This window comes from Triticum urartu, chromosome 7A, assembly GCF_056163025.1.
Source record: "Triticum urartu cultivar PI428250 chromosome 7A, HENAU_Tu73, whole genome shotgun sequence".
Lineage (NCBI taxonomy): Eukaryota > Viridiplantae > Streptophyta > Magnoliopsida > Poales > Poaceae > Triticum > Triticum urartu.
The window spans coordinates 173,458,748-173,480,719 of record NC_141879.1 but is presented as its reverse complement, the minus strand read 5'-3'; positions in this window follow the sequence as shown (position 1 = coordinate 173,480,719).

Sequence of the window (21,972 nt, the reverse complement as noted above, 5' to 3'; positions counted from 1 at the left end):
CGTCCGCGGCCTCATGTTCTATTATGGGATGGATTTCCATGATCTTGCCCCCAACTTCATCCTCAACATCTCGGCGTTTATCGTCGTGTGTGAGGCCTTCCTCCGCATCAAGCCCCACTTCGGCCTATGGGTGAAAACTTTCAACGTCAAGCCGAAGGTGGTAAGCGGCCAGCAGGCGGAGTGCGGAGGCGCCATGGTGGGCAAGATGCCCAACGTTACATGGCTCGAGGGATCCTATATGGAGACCATAAAGGGGTGGCAATCGGGGCGGTTCTACATCACCGAGTCGCGTGATGCCAAATGGGCGGCGGCCCCCGAATTCCGATCCGGAATCCCTATGCGGCTCACCTCTTGGAAAGAGAAGGTCCTGCTCTGGGGTAATCTGGTGGAGCTGACCGGACTCCAGACCTGCATCCAAAATAGGATAAACAGGAAGCTCAAGCTTGTCAACATAGTCCAGGTCAAGCTCATCCGCCGGATCCTCCCGTGTCAACAATGAGAGTTCAAGTTGTGGGAATTCGACCCGGCCCAGCACCAGACCCTGAAGGAGCTCTTCGGCACGATGCACAAGGACGTCTAGAAGGTGCTGTTTAAGAGTGTCGAGGTTCCCCCGCCCCTCACCGAGGATCACGGACTCAGCACGCAGCGTCAAGCCGGCGCGGTAAGCTCTTTTATTACTTATAGGGTATTTATTTTCCCCAGTATAACCATGTGCGGGATCTAAGCTCCCATACCTTTGACAGGAATGGCTAGAGACGGCCGAACAGATAGACCGTCCGGCCCCTCTGCCTGAAGACCCAGCAGATGCTCGGGTAGCGGAGATGCTGGTTCCGGCACCTTACGTGGTGCCGGAGAAGAAGGCCAAGAAGAAGGCCATGGGAACCCGAAAGAGTTCCCGGCGTCAGGTGGTATCGGACTCATCGTCCGATGACTCCGAGACGCACTCCTCTCGTGAAGACGAGGAGGAGGAAGAAGAAGGTTCTCCCCCTCTAGCCGGGGGAGAGAAGAAAAGGAAGGCCGCCCCAACCGGGGGGGGGGGGAGGGTCCAAGAAGGGAAGGACTCTCCCTCCGGAAATTTCCACCATCGCCGCCGATAGCGAAGACGAGTGACCACCCAGGGCCAAGCCCCTGGCGAAGTCGTAAGTATTCGAATACTAGAGTAACTCATAGTACACTTTTGCCGCACTGCTTCCCCTAACGCCGGATATGATCATGCAGCCCGCGTCGAGCCCGCATCGACGTGTCCTCGTCGGATAGTTCTTTGGATCCGTCTGCCATGAGTAGCGGTTCGCCTCCGCCCGCCTCCACCCCTCGCCGTACAGACAACGCCGATGTGTTGTCTCAAAGGGCACCGAGTCAAGGGGAGGTAGTCCTGGAGGCGCCCCAAGGCGACCTTCCGGACTCTAGGCGCAAAGGGAGCAAGGCTCCCAAGGGATCCAAGTCCGGCCCTAGGCCGGACACCACTCCGGAACCTCCAGTGGTTCCGGACTCCGGCAGGCGGCCCCCTGCCAAGTGGGGCAAGCTGCCCGTGCTGGTGACCTCCGTTCAACCGGAGGCACCGGACAATTTGCTGGAAGTGCTTAACGGTGCTTCCATCGACGAGGAGCACCGCACTATTATGAGTGCGGTGATCAAGAAGGTTCAATCCGCCAAGAGCGGACTGACTGAAGCCTGTGCCAGCCTTCTAATAGGCTTTGAGGTAAGTTTTTAAAATATGGGAGAATATTACCGCATAGACAGTAGCCCCTGATGCTCTGTTTGGTGTTCACAAAGAAAAGCCGAATAGAGGATCAAATAATATCTGCAGGAGTCTAATACAAGTATGTCTATATGCGTATGCAGGCTTCGCTGCTGACCTCTGCCGCACTGACTGTGTAGGTCGCCGCACTGAAGCAGAACCTCGAGCGGTCCGAGAGCGAGCTCGGCCTTGCCAAGAAGCAGCTCGAGGAGAACAAAGGTAAGTAGTACCTTGTATGTATATATATATATATATGAAAAAAGATGTGGTTGCAAAATGACAGGATCATCATGAATGTGCCAGGGTCCCCGACCGAAGTGGTGGCCCTGAAGCAAGCGTTGTCCGAAGCCGAGAACAAAGCGGCCACGAAGCGCACCGAGCGGGAGAAGGACAAGACGCGGGTGGGCGAAGTGCAGCAAGAGCTCCAGGCTCTCGTGAAGAAGCACAAGGCCTTGGAGCTTGACTCGAAGACGCGAGAGTCCGAGCTTGCCGCTGCCCTCGAGAGCGCAAAACATGCCAAGGCCGAAGCCCAAAAGGCCCTCCAGGAAATTGAGGCGATGAAGAAGATAGCGGCGGGTAAGGCATTCATTATGCAAAGCAAGCATGTGAAAGTAAATTACATGTTACTTACCCGAGTCCGGAGCTCTCCAGGAGCATTCGCAGATTTGCCCCGCAGCGTGTCGGATGCCGCAAAGTACTACTGAGCCGAGGAGGCGAGCTCGACGGAGAAGGTGTTCTGGTCTCAGTATACTGAGGACGAACACCCGGTGCCCTTAAGCGACCAACTCAAGCAATTGGTCGAGCTCCACAAGGTGGCCGAATAGGCCATGAAGGGTCTTATAGTCCGGCTATGGCCTGGAGATGCCCTGCCAGGGAGCTACTTTGGGCTGGTGAGGCGGCTTGTGGATGCCTGCCCTCAGTTAGACCTCATCAAGCAGTTCGTCTGCATCGAGGGCGCCCGTAGGGCACTTGCCCGTCTTAAGGTACACTGGGCCAAGATGGACGCTGAGAAGCTGGTGAAGGAGGGACCACCGCAGGGCAAAGAGCATCGCCACCCCGAGATGTATTATGAGGGCGTCCTGAAGGGTGCCCACCTTATGGCGGACGAGTGCTCAAAAGATATAATTTTTGAGTGAACTTGCTCGTTAGATACTATATTATGAAAACTTGTTCATATGCGCTATGCAACGCTTGTTTGAATTTAAAATATTATCTTCTGTGCGGCTGTTTATTGAATCCGAGAGATGGCGAGTCCTCGGCTTCTACCCCCATGCCACGAGTGCTGGGGTGTTTGGGATAAATCTGAGCACTCTTTTTCCCATCTTTGGGTCCTTCGAGGGAGGTGCTCAGCGCAACGAACAAGGCAATCAGACTATGATGCTTTATCACTCTCACTTAGCCAGAGAATTCTATAATTTTAAATTTTTGCGAAGCCCCTGGTATTCGGAAGGCCGAATTCGGGGTGCTATACACGCCTAGGCCAGACAAAGCCGACTCCTCGCTCTAAGCAGCATAAGTCTTTAGGGACTCGAAACCTCTCAAATAGTGACCAGCTCTCGCCTTATCATGACAGTCAGTTTTAGCTTTCTCTACTGAGGTGTTTAGCCCAGATGAACCGGGGCATAATCGCAGTAGTTCTCCCAATGCTACCTTAGCCGATATAGCGGAACGTAAGGTACCAAAACATGGGAGTCGGGCAAACCCAACTATTGACCCAAGACATGATTCGGAGCTAATGCATATAATGCTATAAGTTCGGGGTGCCGCACTGTGGAAAGTGTTCGGACTTCTCACGTCGTATTGTGGGGTACAGAAGCCCCTGGCGTATTGGCCGTACCAAAGTGTACGGGTGCTGAATGTCATAAATGAACATATATATATATATATATAAGAATAGATAATGCAGTAATAGTCTAATGCTATGCATTGTTTATTCAAAAAGGTGCATTGAAGCAGAATGATACAAGTAGTGCGATAAGTAAGAACATGACTATTTGACAAGTCCCCTCCAAGGGCAAGCTGCGGAATGGTATTTAAAGCAGGTATTTTGCTCGCTATAAGAGACCACCTGGGAATTCTATAATGCGACGTAGCTTTGCCTCCTTGCTTGTTGTATCATATGTCCGGCAATCGTACCGTCGGACTGGGCTTCCAAAGAGTAAAGTCCTGAAAGAAAGAAAAAGTAACAAAGCGGGAAGCCCCTAGTGCGGTTGCGCCGCGTTTTGGAGCATGCCGCGGTCGTGGCCCCCTCCCCCATGTATGCCCATGGTATTTTCAATGCGTAGTTATGTACGCGGGGCAGCGCTTTCGCCTTTTGGCTATGACTGGGGTGGGGGCCGCATTGCTATGCGAGCTCGGAACGTGCCAGGCGGTCTTGTTGCAGATTACTCCGGGCGCGCTTGACGGTATTCGGGTGTTTAATTGCCGAACTGGGAATTGCCTTGAGAGGCTGTTTTGCATTTCTGCTGCGAGGGCCGCAGTGTGCTCCTCCGTTTGGAGAGCGCACTCTGTGTTTCCATTGACTGTGATGACACCCCGAGGTCCTGGCATCTTGAGCTTGAGGTATGCATAATGCGGTACCGCATTGAATCTTGCGAATGCGGTTCGCCCAAGCAGTGCATGATAACCACTGCGGAACGGGACTATATCGAAGATTAACTCCTCGCTTCGGAAATTATCCGGGGATCCGAAGACCACTTCTAGTGTGATTGAGCCTGTGCAATGGGCCTCTACCCCTGGTATGACGCCTTTGAAGGTCGTTTTTGTGGGTTTGATCCTTGACGGGTCTAGACCCATTTTGCGCACTGTGTCCTGATAAAGCAGGTTCAGGCTACTGCCACCGTCCATAAGGACTCGAGTGAGGTTAAATCCGTCAATTATTGGATCTAGGACCAGTGCGGCAAATCCGCCATGACGGATACTAGTGGGGTGGTCCCTGCGATCAAAGGTGATCGGACAGGAAGACCATGGGTTGAACTTTGGGGCGACTGGCTCCAACGCATATACGTCCCTTAGCGCACGCTTCCGCTCCCTCTTGGGGATGTGACTTGCGTATATCATGTTCATCGTCCGCACTTGTGGGGGGAACCTCTTCTGTCCTGCGGTGTTCGGCGGCCGGGGCTCCTCCTCGTCATCGCTATGCAGCCCCTTGTCCTTGTTTTCGGCATTTAACTTACCGGCCTACTTGAACACCCAACATTCTCTGTTGGTGTGGTTGGCTGGCTTTTCGGGGGTGCCGTGTATTTGACACGAGTGATCGAGTATACGGTCCAAACTGGACGGGCCCGGAGTGCTTCTTTTGAATGGCTTTTTCCGCTGACCGGGTTTGGAGCCTCTAAATCCGGCATTGACTGTCGTATCTTCAGCATTGTCGCCGTTGATGCGGCGCTTGTGTTTGTTGCACGTGACATGTCATTGCTTTCCTTGGTATCTGAAGTACCAGGGTTCTTTGATATGTTGTTGCTGCGAGCCAGCCAGCTGTCCTCTCCCGCGCAAAAGCGGGTCATGAGTGTCATTAGGGCTGCCCTAGATTTCTGCTTTTCTTTTCCAAGGTGCCGGGCGAGCCACTTGTCGCGGATGTTGTGCTTAAAAGCTGCTAGGGCCTCTCATCCGGACAGTCGACGATTTGGTTTTTCTTGGTTAGGAACCGTGTACAGAATTGCCTTGCCGATTCTTTTGGCTGCTGAATTATGTGGCTCAAGTCATCGGCATCTGGCAGTCGCACATAAGTGCCCTGGAAGTTGTCGAGGAATGCGGCTTCTAGATCTTCCCAACAACCAATGGATTCTGTTGCCAGGCTGTTGAGCCAATGCCGAGTTGGTCCTTTAAGTTTGAGTGGGAGGTATTTGATGGCGTGTAGATCGTCACCGCGGGCCATGTGGATGTGCAGGAGGTAGTCCTCGATCCATACCGCAGGGTCTGTTGTACCATCGTATGACTCGATGTTTACGGGTTTGAAACCCTCTGGGATTTGGTGATCCATTACTTCGTGTGTGAAGCATAGGGGGTGTGCGGCGGCTCGGTATTGGGCTATGTTGCGATGCAGCTCAAACGAGTCTTGTCTGCTGTGTTCGGCCCGACCAGATTTACTTTTACTGTATCCGGCGTGATGGTGATCGTCTCGCGTAGTGGCACACCCTCGTGATCCGTAGATCGATCATGCGTGTTTTGCTTTGTCCTCCAATACGTCTCGCAGGTCTAGCGTATTTCCCCGTGCCTTGACGTTTTTATTTAAGTGGCGTCGGGGTGCAGGCAGAGCTTTTGGCTGAAATGCCTCTCTGTCGAGGCCACGAGGTGGCCGATCAGCTGCATCATACATTGGAGATGTAGGTTGTAATGCTTCCTCCTCTAATCTGGGTAGCAGCATGCGCTTTGGGTAACTCTTGGAGGGCCGTTCGAGTTCATATTCCTCGGCCGCCAGGACTTCAGTCCATCTGTCAGCTAGCAAGTCTTGATCAACTCTAAGCTGATGTTGCTTTTTCTTAAGGCTTTTTGCCATGGTTATAAGCCGGTGCTTGAAGCGCTCTTGTTCGACGGGATCCTCAGGCACAACAAATTCGTCATCATCGAGGCTTGCCCCGTCTTCGGAGGGAGGCATGTAATCATCATCTTATGCTTCTCCCTCTACCGCTCTCTCAGGAGGGCCGGCTTCCCCATCCTCCTGCTCTAAACCTTGCTGGAGGGGATTGGCGAGACTTAGAGCGGTGCCGCTAACGTCGGCGCTTGGGTTGCTTCTAGTGGGGTCATCCTCCGCTATCCCATCACCATTGCCTTCTTTTGGTGTGTCCACCATATATATATATCATATGATGAGTTGGCTGTCCAGTGCCTTGTGGGTAGTGGTTCCTGTTCGTCTCCTGCATCGTCGTCCATACCGTCGATGTCTTCGGAGTCGAAGTCGAGCATGTCTGTCAAATCATCGACAGTGGCTACTAAATGGGTGGTGAGTGGGCGTCGAATTTCTTCGTCATCCGCATCCCAATCACGCCGTACATAATCCGACCAGGATTCTCCTGACAAGGAGAGAGACCTTAGTGAGTTCAGTATGTCGCCGAAGGGCGAGTGCTGAAAGATATCCACGGCGGTGAACTCCATGATCGGCGCCCAATCGGATTCGATTGGCAGGGGCGCGGGTGGTTTGAAGTTTGAAGGAGAGTCCGGCAATTTGGAGTCCGCGGCTGGAGGAGAGTCCGGCAATTTGGAGTCACGGGCCTCGTGAAGGGTAAGGTTGGTATTCGGCTCGATCACCGTTGAGACTGCGGCCTCCGTGGCGGGGTTTAACCACTCGTCCATGGATGGTGCAGTTAGCTCCGAATTGAGGGTCAGTGCGGTGGTAGGTGCGATCTCCTGAACGATGTCCGACGACAGAGCTAAATCATGCTCATCGAGACCGTGCGGCGCACTCGGCTGAGGCTCGAATCCATCAAAGATCAAGTCTCCGCGGATGTCAGCCGTGTAGTTTAAGCTTCCAAACCTGACCTGGTGGCCAGGGGCGTAACTCTCGATCTGCTCCAGATGGCCAAGCGAGTTGGCCTTCAATACGAAGCCGCTGAATACAAAGATCTGTCCGGGGAGAAAAGTCTCACCCTGGACTGCATCGCTATCGATGATTGAAGGAGCCATCAGGCCTAACGATGACGACACAGAGGAACTCTCAATGAAAGCACCAATGTCGGTGTGAAAACCGGCGGATCTCGGGTAGGGGGTCCCGAACTGTGCGTCTAGGCGGATGGTAAAAGGAGACAAGGGACACGATGTTTTTACCCAGGTTCGGGCCCTCTCAATGGAGGTAAAACCCTACTCCTGCTTGATTGATCTTGATGATATGAGTATTACAAGAGTTGATCTACCACGAGATCGGAGAGGCTAAACCCTAGAAGCTAGCCTATGGTAGGATTGTTGTGTGTCCTACGGACTAAACCCTCCGGTTTATATAGACACCGGAGGGGGCTAGGGTTACACAGAGTCGGTTACAAGGAAGGAGATCTACATATCCGTATTGCCAAGCTTGCCTTCCACGCCAAGGAGAGTCCCATCCAGACACGGGACAAAGTCTTCAATCTTGTATCTTCATAGTCCAACAGTCTGGCCAAAGGTTATAGTCCGGCTGTCCGAATACCCCCTAATCCAGGACTCCCTCAGCGGGCACTGTTGAAATTTGGGGAGCGCACTCTCGCGACTACTGGCAGCAATGACTTCACCGACGACGACTTCTTCCCCGACCTCGGCAACCTCTTCCTCAACGACATGGGCGACAACCTCAACGCCAACGATGCTGCTCCCGTCGCACCGTATGTGTTTCTTTCCTTCCTGTTCGAAATTGTGGTAGAATTCATGTTTCTAGTCTGTGTCCTAGATTCAATCTGTTCATCTACTATGCTAGTCCACATGATTATTTTAATATCTGTTATAGCCGTCATGATTTATTTTGTGCTTATTCAGACTAAATCTCATAGTAACTTGCTCATATATTCAACTGGCGCACCGTCCCCTACAACCACTCCCTTTCATGGACGGCCTGGTCGTGCCTCCAAGGAGCACTTTGTCTACTGCTATGAGTGCCCGATGCCGTTTTGGGGCTTGTAGGCGGACCTCGTGCATCACCCCACGCAGGCGTCCGTCTATCACTACTGGCCCGCGGCGAAGAACATCAAGTTCGAGACGTGCTACCCATTCACCGTGCCAGAGTGGCTGGAGGATCACCGCCGCCTGCTAGTCTCGGAGGAGGACGGCAGCGTCTTCGTGGGCACCGGCGAGGCCCACGCAGGCCGCCACCCCGTATCTGTAGTGTGCGTCAGGGGCGACGCCGCTGAAGCTGACACTGACACGAGGCCGATGTATGGGTGCGTGCTCACTATTACTACCCCTCGGAGGTACGTGGGCGGCGACACTGGCTATGTGAAGCTGACTAGGACTGTGCTGAGCTGGGACCTTCCCATCGATGTGGACATGGAAGACACATGGCATGATTTGACCCCCAACCACTGTCGTTAACCGTAAAAAAAACAATATGCACGGGGACTCCAAGGAGGTTCACCTGGACATATGCATTACCAAGTTAAATGTTGATCATTAGTCTTTGCTCAATGTAATCCGCTGTCTAAGCATGTGGAGACTTCCATGCATGATATTGCTCTATTGGAGTATCGCGCATGAATAAAAGTGTATCCATTTATGGTTTAGTCTAGAATCTTCCATGTATGAAATTTTTACTACAATACTGGTGAAAGACTTATGATGAACCATTTCTTACATCTCCTCTGCCCCCTTCCAAGTCATCCTGATTTAATGCCTCCGTCTAGGTGTATAAGGGCATGGTTAATACTTAAGAATACCCACAATGGGAGTAACATAGATAGTAACATCACACATATCTTAATAAAATAGATGATGTGGCAAGCAATAAATGAAGAAAGAGAGGCATGTGGTAACATAGCTAGTTACTAGTAGTATGAGTAACATCACACATATCAAGGCAAGATGAGTCTATAGCCTAATAAATGAAGTGTTGCATGTTACCATACATATGTTACTCCCCACTATAGAGGTAGTAACATAGAGTAGTAACATGGGCATGTTACTACTCTATGTTACTACCCATTGTGGCTACCCTAATAGTATAGCCAACTGTTGACTATAAGAAAGTGCCATGTCATCTGTTGCCAACATGTATAACAATCGATACTCAAAAACTAATTCTTAAAGATCATTTCTTGTAAAGCACAATAAGTGTTATTTCTTCACAAGTTTTGGATGCAAGTTGAATAGTTGAACGCTTTTGTTTGCAAAAGATACTTTTTTATCTATTTTACCCAGATGTTTGTGAGCTCTAGAGATGAAATAATATTCGAAGAACAGTTTTGCTATGTCTCAGTCGACTGAGACTTCGTTATGTCTCAGTCGATGATATAGTCCTTTGCTTTTGCATGGAGATTAGTACAAAAAATTTATTTTCAGTTTTTTATTTTTCCTCTTATACTATATCATTTGACTGAGACTTGGACTGAGACCTAGCCACACCCTTTGAAGAAACCTATCGATACCCGTTACACATGAGATGACCCCCACACCCTTTGTCAAAATAAACAACTCCCCAATCAATGCATTTCACTGTTCCGTGCAATGCACGGGCACCTTACTATAGGTTAGTATGACAAAAAATTGAACTAACATTATATATAGTACGATAAATGCTGATGCATGTCACCTAAAATTATATCATTGAAAACTATGTTCAAATATTAATCCAATGATATAGTTTTGTTGATATGCACTAACATTTTATCTGTTAAATCTTTAGTCAAATTAAATGGGGGACTAATAAAACACGACCGATGTAGTACTGGTGTAGAGGGCGGCGCTGCACGCGAGTCTCGCAGCAGTAATAAAGCCGTCATATCACAAAACCCAACCACTGATAAGTGGCCTGGTAAAATAAACAGACACGCAACCATCACATCCCTCCGTCTTGATTGTTCTAGAACACAAGTGAAGTAGGAGCAGTGTATTGTTCATGCGAATCCTACTAATATTGGCCGTTGGATTTAGAAGATCAAAGGTTATGATTGATGTTCCTAGTCCTACTTAAAATAGGTACACTATATAGTAGTATAGATATAGATACTCCCTTCTTTCTGGTTTATAAGGCTGAAATCTCAAATCTCATCAACCAAGGCACTTTGTGAGAGGAGGAATGTATCTCGTACTTTACAAAAGAACCCCAATTAAACTCATGCATTAATTTGGATTAATTCAAGTGCATGCATGCTTGGCCACTAGATGAGTAGGAACATTACATGCATTGGTGTTCCTCTTTAATTCTTGCATGCAAAGATTTAATGCGCATTGGAAATTAAAAATGAGATGGAGATGAGCCCTCTAAATTGGAAAAACAAAAAAAGTTGAAAGAAGCCTTATAAACTGGAAAGGAGGGAGTATAGATATAGAAACCCGCGTGGAATGCGAGAAACCAACTTCGGCCACACATGTCCGTTCAGGAGCAGGACGCCGGCCAAGCTCCTCCTTCCACTATTTTGCCCACTCTTTTAGCGGCATCCAACAAGCAGGAAGAGAAGTTCTCCGGCATAAAAGCCGTCTGGGTAGCCCGCCGAGCCCGGCAGCTCGCTTCTCCACCGACCTAGCCTAGCCCATCGGAGGTAGTTGCCGCACTATGCCAGCGCGTGGTTCCGCAGCTAGCCTCTCCAATAGAGCTCGAGGAAGAGTGCTGACTTGCTCCATGCCGGCTTGTCGAGGAGCACGGCGGCACGGGCATCGTCGCTGCCCTCGACGCCGCCACATCGTACAACGCCTCCAGTATCTGTGACTGCGCCATCCGCCATCGACGCGCGCGTAGCCGCGACATGCAGGCAGAGAAAGAAGCCGCCGCTGATGTGGACGAGGTGATGCGGCTACGCGGATGTGGATGAGGTGAAGGGCAGCACGTCCCCGCCTGCCGCCATCATCGAGGAAAAGTAGAACACGGGAGGCCGCCGCCGATGGTATCCCATGAAGGTCACCGCCGGGCGATGCCGGCGAATACAGCCGGTGTCTTGCTCGATTCTTCTTCTACCGAATGCTGGAGGAGGACAAAGAGATCGGGCGGTGACCATTTAGATTAGGTATTTTAATTCTACTAGGCTGGTTGTAATGGGAGTATTATAGGTAGTATCATGCATGCCAACTGCTCCCTCCGTTCCTAAATATAGGAGTATTATAAGAGCATGGTTAATAGTATAACCAGCTGATGGCTACATGACACTGCCACGTCATCTATAGCCAACCTTGTAGCCTTCAAGTATAATACTCCCTTCGTCTAGGTGTCATCTTACGAAAACCAAATAATCCCAAAATACTTAGGCGCGGTGCATTAACTTCTACCTCGTTTCTTGTTTCTTGACATAGTATCAACCAAAGAGATGTGGGTTTGCATGCTTTTAATGACTTGAGACTAGCAAACACGACATGCAGTGGTTAGTTCATTGCATGCAATTCTATTAATTAGCAAATAAACATTAAGTTCTCTCGTCTCTTCCGAAAGTCGAACAATGATGATGGTACTACAGTTGATAGTGTACTACTACTAGTAAGCAAAGCTTCCCCTCGTTTGCGAGTAGACCGGACACATCAAACGTAGTGCATTAGTCTCCAAAAATGGTTGACCATGTCCATGGCTACCATCCCGTGCTCCGTCATTCATTGTGTGCTTCTCATCGTTCTGCGAGTTGACGGGACACATCAAATTTAATATGTATTCAATACTCTCTCCAAAAAGGCCGACCATGTCCATCAGTCCATGGCTACAATCCTGTGCTCCGTCATTGAGTACGTGCAGTATTCATGTGCCATCGAGGAGGAAAAATATTACATAGTCCTAGGTGCCATCGTAGTGCATGACTCACTTACGCACTGCTTATCTCCATTTTCTTGCATGACACGTGCACCTTGATGCTAGATGTCCCGCGTGTTGGCAAAAGGATGAACAAAGCTCATGTCAAAAAAAGGAGAGGAAGAACATAGATTCCCGACGACCGAGAAGGAGCAAGGAACCTCGTGGTAGAGTGTCTGCACTCATAGTATTTTATATTATTTAGCGATATAAAAGCAACCAATCATCTCCATAGTAGACCAGAAGAGTATGCAACACGGCAGCCCAGTGTAGTTACATCGTATTGTACGTGGCCAACCCACGCTATCACCATATTTCTTGGCCTCCGTGCGACACCTAGCTCTAGTAATCCACCAGCCTCTATCGCTTCTCGCTCCTCGTCTCTCTCAAAGTGTGGCGGGTTGGCGTTTTTTGCTGTCTATTAAGGTCGGTTAACTCATCACATGTTAGCGACATGCCAAGAGCATTCTAAAAAAATTACTGTACTCTATTGTTATGCCAAGAAGAGGAAGCGCTTTGACCGACGGACCAAACGAGACAGGCGTGCCATGCCGTGAGTGGGTCCGGTTTCTCGTTTTGAACTTGTTTGGTGTAGTAGTAACACTTGGTTTTGACTATTGGTAAGATTTTATATACTACCTCCGTCTATTGAATAAGTCATCTTAGATTATGTACCGTGACCAAGGATGACGGAAAAACGAGAGAAATTAATATTTATTTGCTAATTAATAGCATTGCATGCAATGAACTAACCATTGCATGTCGTGTTTGGTAGTCGAAGTCATTGAAAACATGCATGCCCCACATCTCTTATTGGTGGATATGTCAAGAAACAAGAAACGAGGTGGGAGTTAATGCACCGCACCTAAGTATTTTGGGATTATTTGGTTTTTGTAAGGTGACTTAAACACCTAGACAGAGGGAGTAGGGCCTAATGTATTCTTCGAGGATGCCTTTGACCATTGATAAGATTTTATATAATTTGAAAATTATATCATTCGAAGATCCTTTCACATTTCGTTTTCAAAAAGAAAAAAGATCCTTTCACGTATGAATTTGACTGTATGCTTTGAGCAACTTGCATGTCCTATACTGCTCATGTTTGGATACTCTAACTTAGCTAGAGGTTAGACTAACTCATGACTAACCCTGAACTAACTTTAGCCAAAGTGGAGTTTCGGTGATAGGGTTAGATTGACAATAAATGCACTTGATGGAGAGAGAAAAGTGATTTTTCAGTGGGCCCAAGGAGGTACTTTTACTGTGGGAAAGGTGAAGTGATGGTTACTTCGCCCGAGAAACTTATTACTCTGGGAATATGGGAGTACCAACGGATTCAAGGAGAAGAGAAATGATGGTTGCTTCGTCCGAGCAAGTTACTCTGGCGAAGGTGGGGCTCTGTGATTTGATTGATCACTAGTCATTACTAATGCGGTGCACTCAATATTGCTGCACGGCAGGTGGAGCCGGATGAAGGATGTCCCACATGTCGGCAAAACGAAGTTGAATTGTTTCTGGCATAGCTATCAATCCTTCAGGATTTGTTTATATGTATGCATAATTTTAATGAAATTGTACTGTGATGATATGAAGGTTTCAACTTTGGTTCCCACAGGAAAAAAAGGTTTCAACTTAGGATTCATGTGTCCTCTTGCCTCAAGATTATCTCGTTACAACATTCCATCAAATACAAATGAAACTACCATGGCTGCTAATGCATATCAATGGTTCGCAGATCAGCGCCAATATTCACATCACAACTAAAGACAAAGTTGTGAGAAGGTGTACAAATAAAGAAAAATATATAATTGATCGATGATGTTCGTAGCCATGGGTCCATTTCCTAGGCACAGTGTTCATTGCTTGGCATCTAGTTTCACCCAGCATTGTAGCCAAAAAGGGGGTGTACGGAGGACACCACAATCCGATCATTTTGTGCAGATCCACTAAAATCGAGCTGACCATCCCTGTTTGCAAAGATATCCAGTCAATGTGATTACAATAATACTGGAACTAGATGATGAAACATAGCACACACAAATAGTAGCCGATCACCTCTGCGATCTCTCTTTAGGACTAACTACTTGTTGGAGAAGATTAGGCAGCAGTTGGATGAGGAGGATAGCAAAACCAATCTCCCTTTCTACAGTTGCACAAAAATGTAAAAACGTTGCCCATGTGACATTTTAGCGGAACTGCACAAAACACTCTTAAGAAAAAAGTGATTTGTGCAGTTCACCAAAAGGTCGCAATAGCAATGAGGCGAAATGGCTAGCCCTGTTTGCAAAAAAGAGGTAGAAAGGAAACAATTACTGGCGAATAACATGAGTTAAATACACATACGCTGACAAAAAAGAAGCATATTCCATGTAATAAGGGAAATATAGCGGCATGGTGGTTTATCAAAAATGGTTTGAGGACGAGATTGCAAGATGGAAAGTACGCCGACCGAGATACGTTTTAAGCCAACAAGTAAAGAAGATCCACATGTAGCAACATGGGAAGATGGGCAGTGGAGCAAGGCCGGAGGAAGCTGTACCTGAGGGTCGTCGGGATGTTACTAGGAGGGCGCCCTGTGGCAGCGAGCAAGTGGCGAAGGACCTACCGCACCGAAGCTTGGTCAGAGAGAACGGTGGGTACCGCAGATCGGGACGTGTTGCCTCAACGCCATCGAACGGAGAAACGATGCACATCCCCCCTTTCTGGAGGAGGACGGGATGTGGCCGGATCACTGACGAATGGTGAGAGAGAGAGGCCACCGCCGCCTTGTGTGAGGTGGTGTGACGAGAGACAGACCCCGGCAGGCAGGCTCTGTTGTATATAGTGGAGCGGATTTTTCCATTTTCCCCACGGCAACCATTTTATATTCTGTACTACGCGCCATTGAGGAGGAATATATAACTTTATTTAATACAAACGCGTCAAGTCGAACTTTGTTCCGTCTAGGCGTGGTACCCGACCCTCCTTCGAGTAAACAACTGCTACACGCGTCAAATTATCACGTGGGCTGCCTTTTCGTACAGAAACGAACTCCACCATGTACCCGCGCGGGTGTGGCCAGGAACGAGACGTCAGTACGTGCGTCCTGCATGCACCTCTTCTTTAGGTGCAGGTACGTACGTGGGTGGGTGTGTGAGAGATGGTTTGTGCGAAACCGAGGCAATGTGTCGATGATATCTCAAACAAAAAAATGCAACATATGCAATGTGTGTGAAACAGAGTCATGGATATATCAGATATAGAGGGAGCGATCCACGAGAAGAGAGTGGGGGGATGATCGGCGTGAGATATCGATATAATCAAAAACATGGATGAAGTGTGTGGCTGCGCGATCGATAGAGAGTGCCATCGAATTTGTGATTGCCCACGTCAAAGATACAGGGCGGCTGGCCTACTAGAATTTGAGAGGTCAGAGGTGCAGTTTTTCTTTGCGGCATGGATACCTACCTACAATGTTCACTATCGGTGGGGGGGGGGGGGAGGGGGCAGAGACCAAACTATAGAGAGGTAGATCGACTAGTATATGTGTGGAGAAGGAGAGAGACCTAGATATGTATAGAGGGAGATCGATCGGCATCCATGGATATGTGTAGCAGAGGAATACGGTTGGGAGAAAGAGAAAGGTAGAGTGTCAGAGGGTTGGTGGTGGAGTGGCATCTCACAAATGGTGGGAGAGGCCTGCTAGACAAATGGAGGGTACGAGTGCAATATCAATAAGAGAGGGCGGGAATGTCTGTCTGTCTATGCACGTGCGTGTTAGAGACGGGTCGGGAGGCATGCAAGGATTATGCGGGAAGACGATATGGTTGTGGTAAGCATACATAGCTACATAGGAAGATCAACTGTCGTGTGTCCGAGAAAGCGAGAGACATAACTAGTGATGTAAGTCTATCGGTGCGTGGGGAAAAGAATTATAGTCGACCTAGCTATATATAGGGAGATCAGTACGTATAGATGAGGTCCGGAGAGACAGACAGGGGGAGAGGGGTGCGGCTAGGAGGTGGTGTGAGAGGCCTACTATGTCGAGGGGGTAGGAGTGTGCGACTATGAGATCGATGAGAAGAGGGGCGGGAGTGTGCACCTGCATGGAACCGTATTGGCACACTTGGCTACAGAGGTATATCGACCGGTGTGTGCCAGAAAGAAGGAGTCGGGGGGCCTACACACACCGCGGGTGAACGACCTAAAGAGAAATAACGAACGTGTGCTATGGAGGGGACACCGTGGGAGGGTGAGAGGGGGCGGGCGTGTGCATGCATGATAGAAAAATTAGCGCTAGCTAGCTACAAAGAGAAGAGGATCGTGAAGGTGTTAAAGACGAACATAGATCATAATTCATTATAAAAAAGTGGATACAGATACTTGAAGAAGATATCATAATGTAGAACATTGATTATAATTTGGGCTAATGTGTAGCTTTTGCAGCTCAGGGCTAAATACTTGTTGTAATGTAGGGGGCGGGGCACTATACTTTGTGTGATAAACACGGTGTACGTTAGATTATGAATATCTAGTTAGTACATCAAATGTACTATTATTTGGAATCAACATCAAGTGTATTAAAAAATTGAATTTGAGTTCATATAGTACACATAGTTCATATCTATCTCTATAGTAATCATGTGGTGTGTTGTTAAGGTAATACACAAATGATGGTTGAAGTTGGCAACAAACATGATTGTAGATTCTTATTGAAATGGAGAAATGAATTCAAATTCAGTTCGAATTGCAGCGGTAGTATAGACATTTGGAATGGACTAAAATGTTGGCATGAGTAGGTTACATGCATTATACAGCCAGCGGAAAAATTTAATTGGACATAATCCATACTCCCTCCTTCCATCTATAGAGGGCCTAATGCGTTTTTTAAGACCGCCTTTGACTATTGACAAGATTAATAGTACGTGACTTGCACAATGTGAAAATTATATCATTGAAAGCTCCTTTCACACACGAATTTAATGGTGTGCTTTGTGTAAGTTGCATGTCATATATTATTGCTCTAATATTTGGTTGGTCAAATTTAGCCTCGAAAAACGCATTAGGCCCTATATAGATGGAAGGAGGGAGTAGCTTTGAATAGCATTTGTATAGTAAAACGGGATAACACTCTCTATTTGTGTGGTGTGAATAGTTTTTATTTTTATTTTTTTTTGTTGAGGGAAGTGCGAATTGATTTGGTACGTACAAGTACAATATTACAGGTTAGGCTTGTCCCTAAAATTCAACCCGTGCCTTGTTATATCCTGAAAATTCTGATATCGTGCTCCCAAAACTAGCGCCTTCACAACCCGCGCCTTGCTATCCCGAAATTACAATGCGCGCGAAAACTCCCTCCAGCTACCAAATCCCGACACGCGTAATCCCCCTTCTAACCCTGAGCCGAAAGGGCCGCTAGTTCAAATCGGTGGGGGTACTTTTGTAACAGACCCTACATTTTGGACAAGCGCGTCCCTAAGTCATGGTTCCCCCCTCCCATCGCCTCCTTTTCGCCATTCGAAATCCCAGGCCGCCATAACCTCTCCACTCCAGCCGCGAAACCCTATCCTCCTCCGCCCGCCACCTCATCACCCAGCCGAAGCCTCTTCCCCGACGACGTCATCCACCGCAAGATCTCGACGTCCCTCATCTGCCCCCCCCCCCCGGATGAGGATCCATCTTCCATCCCATCGTCCCGCCAGTTCAGCCGCCCCGTCTTCCACCTCCAAGGAGCTGCCCCGGCGATCGCCTCATCTATCGCGGCTGATCCATCCCCACAGCGCCGCCTTAACCTGCTCCACCGGAACCGCGGCATCCTCACTGACTCCTCGGACGAAGCCGAGGCCTACTTGGCACCACCAAAGAGGTTGTACACTCATCGCATCGCACCTCTCCTTAACTCGACCACCCGGCGCCGACGGTGCTCCATCCCGCACCCCCATGGAGCGGCTACCTCGAAACAGGCGCCGCGGGCGACATCTCCACGGCGGCTCTCCCCAGTGCGAGGCCCCTTCGGCGGCGGCGTCCATACCACCCGGATCTGCTGCTGCTGCTCCAGCTGTCCCTCGGTCGCTCGCGCTGCTGCTCTGCTCTGGCTCTCGCCCCCTCGCTCCTCGCCCAGCTGCTGTTGCTCCGGCTCTCGCTCGCGTTGCTGCTACTGCTCTCCCCCTCGCTCGTGCTGCTGCTCTGCTCCTATTTAGCTATACTTCAGTCGACTGAATCAACTTTTGGGTTAGTCGAGTTTAAGGGGGTGGTGGGTCTCGCCAAAATTAAGGAAGAACCACCCACAGCGGGGAGGGGGGCTCGCCGGAGAAGTACCCCACTATCTATCTTAGGGTTCTTGGTGGGGTGCTGCTCGCCGGCGGTGGGGGGAGCTGCGGTGAGGCGGTGGCATGGGGATCACTAGAGAAAAAGATTGGCGCGGGGGGGGGGGGTGAGGGAGTCCTGGATTAAGGGGTCCTCGGGCGTCCGGCCTATGTGATGTGGGCCGGACTGATGGGCCATGAAGATACAAGACGGAAGACTCTCCCCCGTGTCTGGATGGGACTCTCCTTGGCGTGGATGGCAAGCCTGGCATTCGGATATGTACATTCCTTTCTCTGTAACCGACTTTGTACAACCCTAGTCCCCTGCGGTGTCTATATAAACCGAAGGGTTTAGACTGTAGAGGCAATCACAATCATATAGGCTAGACTTCTAGGGTTTTAGCCATTACGATCTTGTGGCAGATCAACTCTTGTAATACTCATATTCATCAAGATCAATCAAGCATGAAGTAGGGCATTACCTCCATAGAGAGGGCCTGAACCTGGGTAAACATCGTGTCCCCCGTCTCCTGTTACCATCAACCTTAGACGCACAGTTCGGGACCCCCTACCCAAGATCCGTCGGTTTTGACACCGACATTGGTGCTTTGATTGAGAGTTCCGCTGCGTCATCACCACAAGGTTCGATGGCTCCATCAATCATCTACAACAACGCTGCCTTGGGGGAGGTTTTCCTCCCTGGCCAGATCTTTGTGTTCGGTGGCTTCGCATTGCGGGCCAACTCGCTTGGCCATCTAGAGCAGATCGATAGCTACGCCCTAGGTCACCAGATTAGTTTTGGAATTCTAGACTATGTTGCTGATATCTGAGGAGACTTGACCTTCCAAGGATTCGCACCCTCTACCTCTGCTCTGGCCTTAGATCTTGAGCGTATCGCCAGGTCCGAAGACGGGCTCCCTGAGCTCGCCGGACTATTTGTGACCATTAGGCGCACTGTGGGAGAGCCGGGGAAGTAGTGTCGCTGGCAGCCATCATGGAGCCGAACCCTTCTCCGGACACTGGCTCCGAATCCTCGGAGTCAACATCATGTGAGTTCGGCCAAGAAGTTCCCCTCTCGCCGTACTCCACAGGCTCTCCTCTCTTGGGCCAAACCTCACCTTTAAGCGAGGCTCTGGACTTAATGCGATCCCTTGTCATTACAGAGGAGCAACGTCCGAACTATGCCCAGCTTGGACTAGGGGCTGAGAGCAGGGAATTTTACGTCCCACCCACCACCCACTTTATAGCCACTGTCGAGGACTTAACCGACATGCTCGATTATGGCTCCGAAGACATCGACGGTATGGACGACGATGCCGGAGAAGAGCAGGCCCAAAACCCCCTATTTACCGGAGCTGGATGGCCACCTCTTCGTATGGCGTGTACATGGTGGATACACCTAAAGAGAATAACGGCGATGACAAGGAAGATCTAGTCGAGGACAAACCTCCTGAGATAAAGCCAAAGTGCCGACGTCAGCGGCGCCGCTCTAAGTCACGCCACGGAAAAGACAGCAATACCAGCACAGAAGAAAACAACACTCTAGACGATGCCGAAGACAATAAAGACCCCGTTAAGCCAAACTCCGAACAGGACGAACGGGAAGATGGGCGAGTCAGCCCTGATGAACAGGCCGTAAACGAAGACTCGGAGGACAGTAACTACCTTCCGCTCTCCGAGGATGAGGTGAGCCTCGGCAACGAGGATTTTATCGTGCCTGAGGAACCTCTCGAGCAGGAGCGCTTTAAGCGCCGGCTAATAGCCACTGCAAGAAGCCTAAAAAAGAAGCAGCAGCAGCTTCAAGCTGATCAAGATCTGCTCAACGATAGATGGACTAATGTCCTGGCAGCCGAGGAATACGGCCTCGAGTGCCCAACCAAAAGTTACCCAAAGCACAAATTGCTACCTCAATTCGATGACGAGGCACTTGAGCCCGTACCATCAACGCATAATGCGCCTGATCGACCACAACGTGGCCGGGACAATGCGGCAACTCAAGTCAAACACAAGCCCGCACTACCTCGCCGTAAAGGCAGAGATAAAACAGCTAGGGGATATACATACTGTCGTGGATCTAAGACTGACAGTAGAATGGGGGGTAGGCATGAGGAGGCAAGATCCTAGCTATGGCGAAGTTGTACACGCGAGTTTTACGAGTTCAGGCCCATCGCGGAGGAAGTAATAGCCCTATGTCTCAGAGTCCGGAGGCGGTCGACTGGATTATGCACGTGTGAGTTACACGGGGTGCGAACCCTTGTCCCAGAGGAGGGGGTGGCTTATATAGAGTGCGCCAGGACCCCAGCTCCCCATCGTTTCACAGGGTTCAATGTGCATAAAGAAGGAGCGTTACAGATAACGTCTGTAATAAAGTGCTATAAATGATCATTAAGTCTAAGAATAAATGCCCGACCGTAGCCATGTAGACTGACTTTAGATCTTATGTATGTCGAGTGGTTTCCGTTACGGTCGAGTGACTGTGATTCTTCCAAGTGGAATGTTTCTGGTCGAGTGGATGATGGTACCCTTCGGATACTTCTAGTTTTAGGGTGATGTCCTTGGGGGTGTCTAGGTCAGGCCTATGACCCTACCCTAGGTACATAGCTTCATCATTAGCCCCCGAATGGTTCAGGATTTGAGTGGAGAAGGAGTTGAAAATACTTCCGATTCAGCTCTTGCACTTTGGGAGTGTCTTGTTGGGATCAATGAATCAACACGATCACATCAACTTCTTTTTTAGTCACCTTGATCCATTCTTGGTTTTATCGAGTGAACTTTTACTGAAAAGCTTCGAGCGTTGATATGGAGAAAGTCTTCTGTCTGACAGGTTGCTCTGTTGCCCGCGGTTCTCGCGGGATCCAAATTTTTGGGAAGCATGCGGGGCGGAGGAGGCCGCAGCAATCGGGCTGGATAAGTCAGGGCCGCCTCGATTTCTGCTCCGCCTTTTTCGCCACGTATCGCTCACGCGACTGCTGCGGGATTTCATAAGATCACCTGGGTACACAAGTCAGTCACTCGGAAGCAACCTCATATAAGGCGTCGGTCCGAGGTTTTTGAACAGTGCGCTCCCATTCTTCCTCTTCCTTCTCTGTTTTCTCCACCGCATCCGCTCCTGCCCCGGTGCCGCTGCTTCGTTCGAGCTCTGTCCGCTGCGATGGGGAAGGAGAAGACGGTGGCATTGGAGCGCGTGAAGAAGGCGACGACGAAGGCGAAGGGGAAGAAGTCCAACCGGGGCGGATCTTCCTCGAGGTCTGGTCTACCGCGCGGCTGGATCCAGGGAGATTGGATCCGGTCGATGATTCGCCAGGACGACATCGACGATCTGGACGAGGAGGGATTGATCCCCCACGGATCCGCGCTACTCCCGGCGAACGAGACTGAGCCCCGACCGCAGGAGGGTGAGTGCATCCTCCTCACCACCCACTTCGACCGCGGGTTTTCTTTGCCTCCCCATCCTTTTTTCTGAGCTTTCTTGAACTTCTTTGGAGCACAACTTCATCATTTTTCCCCCAACACCATCGTGTATTTTGCCGCTTTCGTGTCCATGTGCGAAAACTTCTTGGGTTCTC